We start from the raw sequence: 15,144 nt of genomic DNA, 5'->3' as shown, positions 1-15,144 counted from the left end.
TCCATCACTCCCAGCCTGGCTTGGTACTCACATGGAGTGGAGACCTGGAGGTGAAATACTCCATGCCTTCTTTCTTCTTTCTCCGTCCCTCCCAAACAGGCATATTTTGGCAGGCTGAGAGGCAATCTGAGCTATCTAAGATGATGAATGATTAGTACTTATCCCTCTTTCAAGGATCTGTGCTCTGTTTTATTGGGGTGAGCAGGGAAGAGATGTGTGGCTGGGACCTTTACGAGTGCCCTTTGCAGACCCCAGGGTGATTTCAAGGGCAGCTTATGGCATAGGATATTGACAACAACAGAGCCCAGCTTGAACACCCACCCTTAACTCACTCTAATTTATATGCAGACCAAGCAGCAACATTATTGTTCAGCTGGGGGCATATTTAATTGCTGAATGTTCTGCAGATGTCTTGCAGGCTGTATAGATAAAGGCATTTAAGTTGCTGACTTCTAACAGCACATCTTTCTTCTTTTAACATAAAAATTCCTGCCTTCTTTGATGGATGTGGAATTTTTAGGACCAAAATCCTGTGCTAGTCCTTTGGAATATTTTAGCAAATGTTAAACTCCCCAGCACCGCAAGGGAGCGGCTAAACCCTGACGCCTTTTCATCGGGGGAAAAAAAAATGAGCTTCATTACTGTAAAAGCAGTGCTTTCCCATGGTATGAAATTGAGGAAGGTCCATTATTGTTTCTTTAAACCCAGCAGTACGACTTGTCAGGCTCCAGCCAGACACTGAAGTGATTGCATTTTTTTTTTTTAAGTGCAAGCAGTCTGCTTGGTGCTGAATAAGACGTAGAAGGAGTCAGGAGCTTTGCCCCAAGGAAACCGTGACCCACGGGAAGTGGTGCAAAGCATTGCTGGTGCCAAGGGTCCAGCACAGCTCCCCTTCACAGCCAACGCTGGGAGATGGCAACCAATGCAGGATCAGGCCCATGAACTTAAAGCTCTTGTCTATTGCTAGTCCATATATTATACTTAAGGACTAAATACTGCATATTCTCTCTTTTTTCTTTTTCTTTTTTTTTTTTTAATCCCTCCCAACTTTCAAGAATAATCAGGTTTAAAAACAGACGTCCCATCTATTTTTTTAACGACACCTACAACGTCCTTTCTGGCTTGTGCCACACCAGGACACCTCCGTCCTAGTGACATAGGTGTCTGACAATTTGTCAGGGACATAGCCATAAGTTAGGCAGAAACCCGGACTCCATTAAAAAAACATAAAAGCTGGGAGGAGGCAACTTGATGTGGCATGGCTCCTGGCGATGAGGAAGCATGAGTGCATACTGAAGCTTAGAAATAGAAAGTGATGTCCTCATAAAAATATGGCTTTAGGCTGGTGTGCCACTAGAAATTCTTCTGTCAGTTTAGAATATTTAGCTCTAAGGGATCTCTACTTTCAAATGGATCTTTTGATGCAAAATAGGCTGCACAGACGGAGATAGTGTTGAAGAAGGGAGAGTCGCATTCACTCTCAGTTATGCTTGGCAAACTGAAGGTTTTTAGATGGGCTTTTTGATCCCAAAGCAAGGAGTGGGCAGGTGGGTTACCTTACCCGTGTGTTTGCTCTCTGGGCCCTTCTAACTGAAAACCGTTACTGATGCCTGGGCAGCTAAATAATACTGAAAGCTTCAACACTGCTGGTTATCAGGGGAACCTCTTTAGCCTAATTTGAAAGCTCAAAGCTCCAGGCAACTGAATTTTTTTTCGTTACAGGCTCTTTTGTGTGATGTTCCAATGCAGTATATCCAATCAATGATGCGATATCACGCATGGTACCATCATGTGGATGTTTATTCCCCCCGTGTTTTGTATTTGACTTGTTAAACTGCAAGAAGAGTTTGGGGAACAAACAGAAAGAAAAAAAAAATAAAAAGCAAACTCCTCAGCTCTCCTGCTGCAGAAATTTAAAACTAGCAAACACACAAGCCTCAGTGCTCCAAGAGAAATGAAAAAGAGCAGAAAGTGAAAATATATACATATGTATACACATGAACAAAACATGAGCCACAGTCATGGCAATCTGGGCTCCAGTGCGCCAAACAAAAGGGGTTATTCCTCCAAGCAATCTTTGTGCCGTAAAATTTAGGACACAACAAGGCTGGTTTATGATCACACTGTAGATTCCACTATAAAACTATACAGTCACAGTACAGTAAATTCAACTGGATGATTAGGGCAGGCTGGTTTGGGAGATTTTTAATATTGCATCTTCTAAAAGAAGTAATGTTAAGGATAGTCTGGATGGAGGGAGAGGGACAAAGCTAATTATCAAGATAGATACTCATTCTTCCTTTCTTCTGTAATTCCTCTCACACACACCCTTCATAATTTAAGTTCATTTGGGGAAATTACATGAATTGTGAGGATTCTTTCCACATTGATTTTTTTAACGCAAATAATAATGGGCTAGATCTTCAGATGAAATAAATCAGCCCAGACCATTTCATTTACAGCGTGCCTGTGTAAGGAATGTTAAATTGATTTTATTTATTAGGATGCCAAAAATAAAACTAAGAGCAAGCTCCATGATGAATGATTCATTTACAGAGGGTGCCTGATGCCTCCTGAGGTTTTGGCCCAGAAGAGCAGGAGCAGCTTATGGAAACTCCACCGTTTTATAACGCTTTTCATTTAATTTCTTGTGAGCTACTTCATCCAGACCAGTGCTACAAACATAGAAGATAGTTCAGGACTAAGAATTCAAGCAGGACTAGATTATAAGACAATAAACTTTTGGAATAGAGATTTCAGCTCAATTCAAAGCAATGCTTACATTCATTGCATTTTTCTGTGTTTACAAGATTTTTCTTCCAGTCTGGTTCCTCTTTCCTCTCTCTATTCTGATGTAAGACATAAACTGGCATTCCTGATGCAGTAGTCCCTGGTCAGTGAGATAACTGTGACACTGAGAGTTTCTCCTTGTCATTTCACAGTCAGTCTCAAACGAGAACTCATATTTGAACCTCAATATTTACGACGATGAAGCAAATGGGCAATCAGAAGTGGCAGGCATCTGACAGAGGCAAGCTTCCGCTCTGCACACTGAGCTGTTTTCTTCCACCCAGAGAAGAATCCCTGCTTTTTTGGCTTGATTGCGCCAGTGCTGAGTGACAGGAGATGGTGCTGATAACCTTGTGCTGTCATTGACATGAGCCAGGCGTGAGGCTGTTCCATCCTGCGGGACTTTATCCTGCGCTTGCCATTACCCTGGAGCATTTACCAGGTAGCTGGATCTCACTTTTATTTTTGGCATCCTAAAAAATAAAATCATCTTACCGCTATTTATATATTTCCATGGAAGCAAAGTGTCTGTGGACGTACACTGACCTCAAGTTCAACTAACACTGCTGTGTCTTTCACTGCGTTAGCTCTCTGCCACGTGAATCTTCACAGTGAGTTCACCATGATTTTAGTGACTCCTGGAAGAAGTCAGCAGTGCAGCTGTGGCAGTGAGGGAGTGAGGGATGAAGCAACACTTACACATTCACAATGGGTGTATTAATCTTATTTGCAAGGGAAATGTTATCCAAAATTAAATGTATGGTTGACTTTTAGTAAAAAAAAAATCCCCTCTGAAGTCAGCTGGGTATAATCAGATGAGACCTCTTTTCTCTCTTAAATCCTTTGGCATCAGAGTAACACATCAAAAGGCACACCAAGAGGTGTTGATCAAATTCATCCAAGAGGAGCAATATTTTCTTTCTTACACCTATTTGTCTTGCTCTCTGTATCCACATGGTTCAGATCTGTTTGTCCATCCACCGTTTAGCTGGTTTCAGCTCATGTCGTTTGTAAGCAGAAGGGAAGATAAGCACAAGGAGGCAACGACGGCCACTCAGGATGCTCAGTTAAATAACGAAAAAACAGCACTCTCCAGATAGAAAGCACAGCAGAAAAGCAAAGAATTAACATGATTAGGAAATGAGGTGAACCAGCTAACATCTCATCCCAGGGAGGTCGAAAGGATCAAAAGACCTGCCCAGGTCTGCAGGGGGTCTGCAGTCCCCAGGAGCCCTGCAAATTGTGCCAACATCTGCCAAAATGTGCCTTGGGCAGCACAGCATCGCCTACCTTTTGGATCCCTCTCAAATCTGAAATGAAGCTCAGCAGAACCAAAACTAAATGCAAATAAAGGGTTTAGGCGTTCATCCTGTGAATACACAGGGTACAACCAGGCACTAAGAAGCTGGGGGGAAAAAAAACAACAAAACAAACCACCACAGGTAGGGACTGTGTTTATTTAAACACCATAGCTAAGAGATTTATGAACCTAGGTGTGTTACAAACCCAGGGCTCAAATGATGCAGCAAGTGACATTAGGAGGAATGGTTTCTATACAGTCAAAGGTAATCGGGTACAGAATTACCTACAAAATTCAATACAGCAGTGACAGCAACTATTTTACCTTCTCCGTCTTATTTTGCCAGCTCATACATGACTGGTTGGGAGAGACATTTTTCCGAAACCTCATGATCCAGACGTTCTGGAAACACCAGAATGCCCACAAGCAAGAGTTTTCCCTTTTGCTGCTGTTTATTTTCACTTGGTGCTGGGGGAACTTAACGTGCATTTCTGTCAAGTCCTGTGGAAGCAAGCATGCTCAAATGAATGCTCACTCTAACAATAATGTCAGAAATAACTCATTTTTTTTCCAAACAGCAAATTTTAATTGCTGGCTTAATCTAGTGTAATAACGATATGGAGGCTTTAGGCCTCAGTTCATCAAAGCATTTAAACATGTGCTTAAGTATCATCGTACTTAATGAGACTTAAGTCTCTGCCTAAGTGTTTAGCTAGTTCAGTGACTTGATACAGGAGTGGAGAAGTAAATGATGTTCACTGATTAAGTCAGATCACTGATAATATGATTTCAGAAAATAGTGTCTGAATAAAACCTTCTGAGTGTAAAGTTTAAGAATGCAAGGGAAATAGCACGCTGAAGGGCAAAATAAAACTCTTAAATCCGATGAATGAACTTGTTGCTATTATGAGCAGCCTCTCAAAGGAGGAGCTGATTGGCATACTCCCATACAAAACAGAAAAAATAAAATGTAATCAAACACCATCACGCAGCAGAATCCAGCAAGTCAAATTAAGAAAACACCCTTTGAGAAGACGAGATCATCTCCAAATGGCAGTCAGGACACAGGTCATCTCCCATCACTGGAGACCCCTTTGTGTACAGGGATGGCTCCAGCCACCCAGAAACAGCCGATGGCTGAGCAGGGGAACGGGCACCTGGACCTCAAGAGAGCCTTTGGGCAGTCTGTGATCCAACTCAGACATTTCAGAGTATGGCATTTACATATCTTCCTGCAACTCTCTCCACAGTCTGCCCAGCAGTCTTTCTGATTTTCCCATTTTTCTCTAAAAAAGAAATTATTTTAGGAAACTCAATAGGAGAAAGCCATTCTGAATAGAGCACTGATTGTATAGGTCATCATTTACAAATTAGGAAATGCAGAAGTTAGGGGGTTGTGCATAGCTTTGATTCTGTTGCTCACAGATAGATAGAGATACATACTTGTATATACACACACAACACACAGAGATATATGCAGAAGAGTATTCGGTACTACTACTGCTGTAAAGGAGTTCCTGTAAAACCAGGTAATGTTTAAAACCTGAAAAAAAAAGTAACACAATATATTAGTTACAAGCACTAAAAGTAATATGAAATTGCAGTATGTTTGTTTCCACAAGCTTACACTTTGAATCTGTGATACGATCTCCACAATAAAATGAACTTAGAGAGCAAAACAGAAATGAGAAACACAAACCTGGGGTATTTCAATCTATAAGAACTTTGCTATTGACTTCAGTTTAACAAGTAGTACAGCTGGCATGAAAATAATTTTTTTGGGGGGACATACAAATCACTGAAGTGCACAAAGTAACTCTCTAAAAAACCAAAAAGGATACTGAGTAGTACACAACTATTTTGCAAGTTCCTCATTCCCTGAAGTGCTATGATTTAAAAAGCCAAGCATTACAAGGAAGTTTGCAACTTAAATCTTCCGGTTAGTAAAGTTTTGCAACTGAATAAGTTAAGAATAGGAGATTTAAAACACATATGTTAAAAAAAAAAAAATCCTGCAGCTGCATAGCTAAGGTCATAGAAGGAAGTTGTTGCATTAACTTTACTTCAGAAAGAGATTGTGCCTTTGTGATCTTACAACATCATTTCTCCCTCAAAGCTGGCAAGCGTGCAAGTTCCTTTCACAAACGTAAGTCATCTGCACCAGTATAGGATAGTTAAGATGATTTATTTGGACTTCCTTCAAGCTTTTGACAAGATCCTTTACTGAAAAAAAAAATCCTGTAAAAGCTGTACAGTAGAAAAGTAGCGTTGTTCTCTGTTGTAAAAAGCGGACTGGGAGACAGGAACTCCTGATTTCTCATTGTATTTGCTTTGATCTATATGCCCTCCTCATAATAAGCTTGACACTTATTCCTTCTGTGGCTTTGGGCAAGTCATATAATCTCCCTGCCTCATTTTCTTATCTTGGGGGGTATTGCATGGATTAGTTAGTCAATGTTTGTAAAGCAGCTGAAAGAGTATTGACCCGATTCTCCCAGGGAAGCAGGGACACTCAGCTTCTTGGGAAGTCATGACCAATAAATTCTAAGACGCGCTACAGAAAATAAATACCAGAAGAAAAATGAACCCAACCTTGATGCAGACTACACCTGGTTTAGTTCAGCTTGTTCCTGAAAAAGGCTGCACACACCAATTCCTCTGCCACAGCTGTCAAAGGAGCCCAGGACTTCCCCGGGGGTGTTGGCCATCCTTCACGTTTAAGGCCATAGCTGATGGTAAGAAAGGAGGGAGACACCGAAGGAAGGGAACACCGAAACTTCTCTCAACAAGTGTTTGCACTAGTGAGCTGGTAGAGGAAGACAAACAGTGTGTGAGTCACACTTGCTGATGGTACTCATTGTCCCACGCAGCTGAAGAGGATTGTGAGAATCCCAAGATGAATTAAAAAGCATTGGTGTATCCTGGATTTGGGGATGACTGATGATCAAATGAAATTTATCTTGGACGAGTATAAGGCAATAAACATTGGCAAGGTTCTCTCTGTGACCTCATTGATTTTACATTTGGCTTGAATTTGCTGCACAGTCACAACCAGTATGTTTCCGTGTCTATCTGTATGATAGCACAGAGAAATAGCTGAGGGAGGTTACCAGTGTAGGTGGCTTAGCTGATCATTGAGTTATAAAAGCAAATTAAGGACATCGTTCTTGAAAACTAAGAGAGAAATCAAAAGAGACAATATCATGGCCAAGCCATTGATAAGTGGCAGCAAACCCCCAGGCAAGGGTGAAAGAATATTTTCTCACTATTTGTGACCTTTGCTGATCAGTTTGGAAACTGCTTTTCTCTGTCAGTTGATGTCAGGAGAGCAAAGGTGGCTGCTGATGCTGCATTAGCAAAATTCTGTATGTTCTGCTTGGGAAGAGAAGTGCAAGACACGGAAGGGTAAGCCACTTCTGCCAGCGTGAGTGCATACGCAGTGGTCGTTTTTCACTTTGGAGTAGCTCTTTGTGAGTCAATTGCCTTGACACAGAGCCTTGTTCCTTTCTTTCCACCAGCGACTATGCCAGCTATATCAAGCCACTGACTCTTGGCCAGCACTGTTTGCTATTATATCTGTCAGGGGAGTGTTCCTAGCGTAGACGTGGCCTTGGCAGCGACGCTTGCTTGCCTATGTGTACCTGTGAGAGGCTTCTTTCATGCCACCTTCCTTGAAATGTCTTTGGATTCATATTTGGTGATCACCATGTCCTTTCTTTTCTAGAGGCTCCCCTTTAGCACGGTCAAGTCACTCCCAAGAAGACCGAAGACTGGAAAAAAGACAACAACAAAACTCAAGGCAGGCTAGCAGGAGGTTGGCTGACAAGGTAGGACTTCTCTCAACATCTGTCTCATGCTGGTCGGGATGGAGAAAGGTTGCCTGGAGGTATATATGGGAGTATTGCCTTTGCATGAACTAGCACGGCAATTTTCAGTGACTGTGGCATGAAAGGGAGACTTTTGCCAGATGGGCGTTTTTCCCTGGCAGACATTTTCAGCCTTAGCCTTTGCCTTAGGAGATGACTGTGTCTATTTTCACAGGCAGTCAACTAAAATCCTCTTTAAACTTGTAGGTCTCTTCATGTCCCCCCAGCAGCTGTGACAGAACCAGCAGGGCATGGATTAAAATATCGATGAGCTTCTGGCAAACCACTGTTTTCAACCAGGAGATGAACAAATAAGAATAGTGATGCGGCTGCAAGGTTCATACCCCTCCTGACCGCTATCACAACCCAAAAATTCACAGCTGTCTATTACTGCTCAGTGTTCGCAAGTTTCTCGTATGAAACAAGTTACTGGGACATTACTAAAACATGAAAATTCTACATACACTACATGTCGAACCAGGAACAAAGCACATAGTAGCTTAACATTTATGCACCTTTCCTCCTTTGCATAAACTCATTCATCAAGTATGGCCAGAGTAGCCCAGCTCCTATAATTCCTTGCAAACCTGGGAAATGACAATGATGTAAAATCGGTATGAGCTGAAAAACTGCTGCTTTTCAGGAAGTGGCTAGGAGAAAAACAGCATTGATTTTAAAGTGGATTTGTCCAAATTGTTCCAAACAGAAAAGTACGGCTGCTTTCTGTGGACTCCTGTTTCTACAAAGAGGGATTGGGGAGAGGCTAGCAGCATCAGCTTCTCAAAGCTCATGCATAGCATTGACTGCTTAGGGTAATTTCTGTCACACAGAAATATAACACAAACTGGAATACACTTTTGTTTTGGAAAGGGTGTGTTCCAAACAATTGCTGCTTCTTTAGCAGGAAGGCAGCAAGTATGTCTTTTAAATATCTTTTTAAAAGATACATGTGTTCTAAAATGAGTCTGGAAAATTAGTCTGGTTCCAAAATCTGTGAATCACTCATGACAATCATTATCTGTTAGTCTAAAATCTTGGAACAAGCTGTTTCTGAAGGGTGGATATAATAACAACCCTGTTCAAATTCTACAGTCTGCCCCTTCCTTTACCCAGGTCAGCTGCTCAACGATCCCAGAACAATATACACACTCTCAGACTTTGGGCTATTCAAAACACAGGTGAAAATCCAGATTTCACAGCATGAGATTCTATTGAAGCTATATTTTGTATCCATCTGAAATATTTCCTCAGTTGAATAGGATCATTTATTGGATAGAAATTCATACTTCAAATAACTATCTCAATGTATTTCCATATTATGCTAGTATCTCACATTTTCTGGAAGAGTGTGTTTAGAAATATAGCTATATTGAAAGGGAGTATTGCACCATCAGTGTCAATTTTCTCTCAGAAAACTCATGGTACAGTTGAGTAACGCTTCTGAGAATGGTGGGTTTAATGTTAAAAATCTGGGAGGGAAGGTTGTTGGTGTGTTTTGTTATTTAACACCACCAAATACCTCTGCTTATTGTCTCTATGTACATAGGTGTGCTCAGGGAATAATTTTTATAGGTAAGAAAGCTGAGAGATTCTGACACCCAAAGGATGCACAAAGAGATACACTAACATAAATTTCTATGGTGCCCTGAAGGTACTTCCATTGTATTATAGGGCTTCTTGTGAGCAGTTTTGGCTCAGGCAGTAGGACCGTGAAGCAAAGCTGAGTGATTCCGGTCGAGATGAACTGAGAATAAGGTAGATTAGAGTAACTCTAGAAGCCGTGTTTTTTGTTATAGGGTACCGGAATATAAAACAGCAAAGAGAAGTTAATCAAATGCTCATTTGTCTCCTTACTAATTTCCCTCCCCTACAACATACACACATATACACGCATGTGCACACTTTACCTTCCTTTCCTCAGCGTAGTCTTTTAATTAGAATGAGCTGAGCAGTTAAATTGGAACGATCTTAGAGCAATTTGTACAATCTTATGAGATACATTATCAGTTACGCCGTGAATTCTGCGCATTCTATCTGAACAGTTAGACCAAGTGAAGTTTCTTTCCCTGTTCAATCCTGCTGATCCCACATGATCCAGCCCAGAAAAGCCTATGGTGACCGTAAGGGGTGCATTAGTCCTTTTGCAAAGCGCACTTACTAATCCGAATAAAACATCTGGCTTGCACTGGGAGGAGAGGTTTCAAATGTGCATAAGGGAAACCCAGTCAGAGCAGAAGTAGATGTGAACTCTGATTTGTTCTCTGCTCTCATGGGTTGTACAGAATTAGTCCTCTCCCACCTATTTTGCAGTAAAGACAGGTTTTCCGTACAACGAATGCCTGAAGGCAGGAAACAAAAGCCAGTGTGGTACTATCCCATTGCACCCCTCAGAAAGCCTCCACGATCACCGAGCGAGCCAAGGGGATTTTTCTCAGGGGAAGGAATAACTGGGGAGGGAAGAGGGAAGCAGAGAACAGCAGAGAAATGCAGAGAATTTCCCAAAGTTCATTATAAATGCATATACACTTAGGAGGTAAAGACACCAGGGTTCACATTTTCAGTCCTGCAGCCTCAAAGGCAATCTTCTAAGCCTTTCTTTTTTCACCTGTGTCATAATTTGCTAGAGGTCTTAGCATCTTGAACTCCCATTGCTGGCAGAGGGGTGTTGAAGGCTTCTCAAAGACACCCATGGAAGAGCCCCAAAAACCTGAAGAGAAGCTTTCAGTGAAACTGCTCTGTGATCCCTTGATTACCCATACAGCCTGTAAGATTATCCGTATCTTCACAAGGGACCCAGAAACTCCCAGGAGACTTTGGTACACTAAAAAATGATGTTTCTGGAGAAGAATCTAGTGCAATCTGGGAGTTTTCATACCAATGGTAGAATTGCATAAATAAGATTCATCTCCCACTCCAGTGATGTTGTTTCTCCTTAAAACAGCAACTCACAGTCTCTGGTTTTATTCTCTGAAGCAGACAACTGAGTGAGCATGGAGATCAGGAGATTTTGGTGCTGTGGTGCAGAGAGACCTCACCTCCTCTCACCGTGACTGGCAGGCAAAGCTGTCGTATCTGGGCAGCTGAGAGCAGAGCTAAGGGATCCACATGGAAATCCATTCCTACCTCTCTTTCTGTGTGCATTTGCATTGCCTAGCACAGGGACAACCTCACAACCGGGAACTGTAGTGGGATATGGAGATACCTGTATTCAGATTCTGGTTTTTAACTGAGTGAAAGGGCACATATGGCATAAGTGCAGGTTGGATACAGGGACTGCTTAGAAGCAAGTACTTGTTGCTGCATTAGTTCAGTCCCCTTCCTGCAGCAGACCTGTGGCTTTGTTCCCCATTATTCTCACAAACACAGAAGGCGTGCTGTTGCTTAGGCTGCTTCACTGTTTGGTATGGTTCTCCCTGTTCATTTCACAGTTAAATAACAAAATCTATTTCTTCAAATACTGCATCAAAATGTTACTGGTCATAAAGAAAAAAATACATTCTTTTTAACGCTCCTTGGGGAAAACAAATATGGAGAAACTGTGTTCATAAATCTCCTCCTTCAAATGCAATGTAAAATTCTTCCTATTTTTCTAAGAAGAAAAGAGAGCCACTGACAAAATACCTAATGCCGGCAACAGTTGCTAGCTTTTATTTCCACACTGAGCTGCTCTTAATATTTTTGAAACAAGATTGAGACGCGTATGAAGCCTATGGAACCGCAGGAGGGAATTTTGAAAAAGAAGGTCAAGCTGACATGAGGGCCTTCCTGAGAAGAGCCCCTGTACTTGTTTCCAGCCAGGATTACAGCTAAATCAGCAATAATGCCCTGTAGCAAGGGGGCACATACGATCTGTAGCCGTTGGAAAACCTGTGTCTTCAAAAGCTGCAATTTTCCAAACTGTTAACATTGACAATGATACAGCAAAACTACTATAGTTTTCCAGAGGCTAATTATGAACAGGTGATGATTTGAGGAAAAAATTCAGAAATCAAATATTGAGCTCAGTTTGAGCTCATTAAGGTTGCTATTCAGCATCGGTAAAATATTCATAATGCACAAACACAATGTAGTTTTATGTAAACCTGTTTAAAAAAAGATAACTCCAAGTAAAACAGAACAGAATTTGGTCTAATGTGTTCTCTTTTGTATGCAAATTACCTCCAAGCAGTTAATAAAGGTAAACCTTCCTAACTTATTTAGGGATATGTGACAGCCCTTGTGGGTTGTATTGATCTCTTGTGAGCTTTGCTGATGTCAAAAATTCATCTCTAGATCAGAGCACGGCCACACCAGTAGCAAATCCAGGCCTGAGTTGGGGCAAGGAAATCTGCGGATGCTCAAAGCGGTGAGAAGGCAGGATAAGCAAAGCCAGGGTCTCTCCTCTCCTGGGAAAGTGCTATGGAAGTGGTTAATTTGCATGTGAAAAGATGCAGATAGTACTTTAGTGTAGCAGTTAACACCGGCTTCTTTGAGAATGCCTCCGTTTTATTCACGTGCCTCTGTATTTTTGACCACCGTGTAGAGGGAAGGGCCAGGCTGCAGTCCCATCATGATGGACAAACAACAATATCTACCCAAAATGGTTTGCAGCCACTCCAGTGGGCGTTTACCCTGTCCCACGAAAGTGCTGAGAGACTTAAGCCCATGATTTTCTGACTCAGAGATGAAAGTTTTACCAAATGAGCCTTCTTGAGGTAATAAATACATTTTCTTACTTCTTAAGAAAAAATACCTTTTCTTATCTATTGCTGACATCATTTGATAAACTCTTTGCTGCAGGTAAAATAACAGCACAAGGATATTTTTCACATTTTTGAAGGATGCTACGTTGCTATTTTTCTTCACCTTTCTCCATAATAGCCACTTGCTAGCTTGAAATAAAAATTTGTTCCTTCGCTGATTTTTTTTTTTTTTTCTCAGTATTATGCAGGTCGCTAATGAGTGCCAGGCTGCTGGCATTGCTTTATTCATTTATTAGAGAGAGAAGAGCAGTGAAGCATTTAAAACAGTCCCATACAAAGAGCCATTAATTTTTTTGCGGTGGCACACTGTAAGACAGGAATAAAGTTAGGTCAAGACACAAGTCTACTGGACTTGGAAACTGTTCGTCTGGATGGAAAACTTAAAAAAAAATTCTTCACTGCGTTTTAATTGACAAGCCCTGAGAAACTTCATTAATCCAGATTTAAGTACTTAAAAATTAGTCTTTTGCTAAAGCTGCGTAAAATTAGTAAGGGTTGCAATGACCCCGTCCCACACAAACCCAGCCGGATAAAATTTGAAGATGAAGCCATGTTGAGTGGCTACTTAAAGTTTTTCCTTTCAAATTCTGTCAGCCATTCCTAGTTAATTAACCTATCATAGTTGTGCTCGTTATACCGCAATGAGAAAGCATTCGCAAAGGGTGCGATTCCGACGTGAGAAGTCCTGCCACGTTATTATGCTTATCTTTTAAAGAGAAAAGGAAGGACAAAAAGAATGTATTGGGTTGGATGTATTTTTAAGCAAGAGAATTAGTCATTCCTTAGGCTGCAGCAACTGCCTTAGGAGAAAAAAAAAAGGCGATTGTTATATTTTGCCTTGCTTTCTTTAAAATATTAGAAACATAAAATAAAAAGCTAATTGTAGGTATTCGCTGGACACGTCTGGTTCCATTCAGGGGCTTTATTGGGTAGTTTTGGCCTCGCAGCCCGGTCATTTTCATAAGAAATGTCAGCAAAGACTCTGAATTAATGGACTGTGAAGTGCTTAGAAACATACCGTTTCACAAAAGTGTGCTGCGAGGATGTGACACTAATGGGAGGTGACCCATGGGTTTATGACAAAATAGCCCGCTCTTAACAACAGCAACAAAAAAATTAATACAGCTTCTACACACGGTAGCTTTGAACACAGCAATACAGAGCCGAGTGGGAGGTAAGGAATGGTAGAATGAGGGAACAGTGATCAAGAATAAGATCTGTAAATGATTTGGTTATCCGCAATTTGGTATTCTTCGGGAGAAGGGAGATGCAAACTCCCGGCTGCAGAAGAGGAAAAAAAACAAGGCTCCAGTTCAATTGGATAATTGGAGAAGGAAAGTTAGTAGCATTTGCGAGCGATGTCACATGAACCTAAGTGGTAAATTCCTGGATTTGCTTACATGGATTTGTTTTCTTTTAATTTTGCTGCTTAAAAAAAAAAAAAATTAAAAAAAAATAAAAAATGCAGTGCAACTCCTTCAATCTTTCTGCAATTCTGCATGGTTGAGCATTTGAAATGAGTTTGTGTATCACCCCCAGGCATTGATTCAGACTTGATTGGGGCAAAGCAGACCCCATGTGCTTATTTTTATACACGTCATTTGGGAAGTTATATAGCCAAGGGAACAGAAAATGTGTTGCTCCACTGCCAAATTATCACATATCCCTCGATCAAAACGGGAGGTGATCCTAATCAACAAGTTGTGCGACCTTAGTGCAATGGCAATGTCAGGTCAACTCGGGAAAGTGAAGAGACAGATCTAAATACAAATAAAAAGAAAGAGAGAGGCAGAAAGAAAGAAAGAAACAACCAACAATCCTTATAATTATCATCATCTGCTGCTTTTCCCTCTTCTGGCAAAGAAACACTCCATCCATTTGCAGAAATCGCCCGCGGAAACGTTACATCAAAACTAATCACAACGATTAAAATCAGCTTTTCTGTGCAAGAGGAGAGTAAAAAGCAAGTTGGAGGCTGGAATGAGACTGTTTTTTCCACCAAAAAAATCCGAAAAAAAAAATATACACGCGATATATATATATATATATCTATATGCACGTTTCGAAGGAGATCAATTTTATGCCCGTGTGATCAGTTAATTTAATTTAACTTTTATTTCGGAGATTGATTCCGACTGGAGGTAGAGACATGAGCTAATTGTATCCTGATCCTTGCCTTGAGGGGTTTCAAAGCCCTGGAGCAACTATTCTCTGTATTTTGCTCTGTCTACCTTAGCCAAGCTATTGCATTTCTCTCTGGTGTAGCGAGGAGAGCAGACCGCTGCCGGGAGAGAGAAATATCGGAAGTGTGAGTTGGGGGTGGGGGGGGGAAAGGGGAAAAATAGGAAAAAAAAAAAAAAAAAAAAAAAGGAAAAAAAAAAGGGGGGAAAAAAAAAAAAAAAGAGGGACACTTTTGCGGCTCCGATGTTCCAGGTAAGGGCTGCTC

The 15,144-nt window shown here is 41.2% G+C and overlaps 1 protein-coding gene across 1 annotated transcript in view; it reads left to right on the top strand.

Annotated features, from left to right (window-relative positions):
* The first annotated feature begins 14,976 nt into the window (after positions 1-14,976).
* KCTD1 (potassium channel tetramerization domain containing 1) overlaps positions 14,977-15,144 on the top strand; it is a 108,331-nt gene continuing 108,163 nt past the window's right edge. Inside the window, exon 1 of the mRNA XM_014937013.1 lies at positions 14,977-15,006. The gene's annotated coding sequence lies outside the window, so the exon portion shown is untranslated. The remainder of the gene's footprint in view (positions 15,007-15,144) is intronic.

The sequence above is a fragment of the Calidris pugnax genome, unplaced genomic scaffold, assembly GCF_001431845.1.
Source record: "Calidris pugnax isolate Ruff unplaced genomic scaffold, ASM143184v1 scaffold51, whole genome shotgun sequence".
NCBI classification, from domain to species: Eukaryota; Metazoa; Chordata; class Aves; order Charadriiformes; family Scolopacidae; genus Calidris; species Calidris pugnax.
Note: the sequence above shows the minus strand (reverse complement) of the source record. Positions and strands in the feature narration are given on the sequence as shown.